The sequence below is a fragment of the Myotis brandtii genome, unplaced genomic scaffold, assembly GCF_000412655.1.
Source record: "Myotis brandtii unplaced genomic scaffold, ASM41265v1 scaffold4, whole genome shotgun sequence".
NCBI classification, from domain to species: domain Eukaryota; kingdom Metazoa; phylum Chordata; class Mammalia; order Chiroptera; family Vespertilionidae; genus Myotis; species Myotis brandtii.
In genome coordinates, this window is record NW_005365371.1 from 4,942,322 (window position 1) to 4,943,261 (window position 940).

General features: G+C 67.3%; 1 protein-coding gene across 3 annotated transcripts in view; it reads right to left on the reverse strand.

The window, feature by feature from the left end:
• BDH1 (3-hydroxybutyrate dehydrogenase, type 1) overlaps nucleotides 1–940 on the reverse strand; it is a 35,950-nt gene that overhangs the window by 30,748 nt on the left and 4,262 nt on the right. Inside the window, exon 1 of one of the 3 annotated variants that reach the window (XM_005873186.1) lies at nucleotides 783–934. The exons of 1 other annotated variant lie outside the window; for it this stretch is intronic. The gene's annotated coding sequence lies outside the window, so the exon portion shown is untranslated. Of the gene's footprint in view, nucleotides 1–35; nucleotides 729–782; nucleotides 935–940 lie in introns of those variants that run through there. One more of the 3 variants, XM_005873189.2, reaches the window with a different exon arrangement.

Here is a 940-nt window from a genome sequence, read left to right on the forward strand (position 1 = left end):
CCAGGATCCCCAGCTTACTACCGCGTCGACCCCACCTTCCTCGGCCCTCCTACTGCCCCGGTCCTGTGGTCCGTCCTGTACTCCAGCAACGGCCGGCTTGGCTAGTGCTCAAGGCCGCTGGACCGGCGGCCAGACCTCAGTCTAGCATCCTTCCCAAGGGCGCAGCGGGAAGGGAGGGCGCGCTCACCGCGCCCGCGACCATAGAGCCTCCTGGAAGGCGCGGAAGAGGAGGGGTGCTGGGCAGAACAGAAGGACGGCGGAGAAGGGCGCGGTGCCCGTAGCCCGGGCTGGAAGCAGGACTACAATGTGACCTTGGGCGGGTTCCTTTCCTTCTTGGGGCCGGGGTTCCCTTATGTAAAATGCGGCAGCAGGGGACGATGAGTCGCGAGGGTTTTTATCTGGGAGCCTTGGGGCCGCCTGTTCAACCTGGGCGGCCTCCTGCAGAGCACCTCATTCCTAATAACGCCGGGCGAGGCTCCCGCCCGGCGGACAGAAGGCCCGGAGGCCGGCGAGTAGGGACCATCAGAGGCTGAGACGGGTCTGAGCGGGATCAGTCCATCTTCCTGCCTTTACTCCACCGCGGCCACAGGGCCGGCCTGCAGGGCTGCATGCCCGCTTCCCCACCCGCAAATCGGCGACCCGGCTAAAGGGCCGCACAAGGACAAACCAGGCTGAGGGCGGGGGCGCGCCCCACTCCGGCGGAACAGATGCGGGCCCTTCCTCTGACCCCACACCAAATGCGGAGGGACCCCGCCTGTGGAGGGTTCCGCTGAGGCACTCGCCTTAATCCGGCGCTTCACAGGTACCCGCGCTCCTGGCTTGGCAGACCGACTGGGGGCGCTGCCGCCGTTTCCTTCTCGAAGGCGGTCTACCCGCTCGCACTCCGGCGGCCTCTGCAACCCGGATGCGCCTAGACACCTAGGGCGCCCGCGTTCCAGCT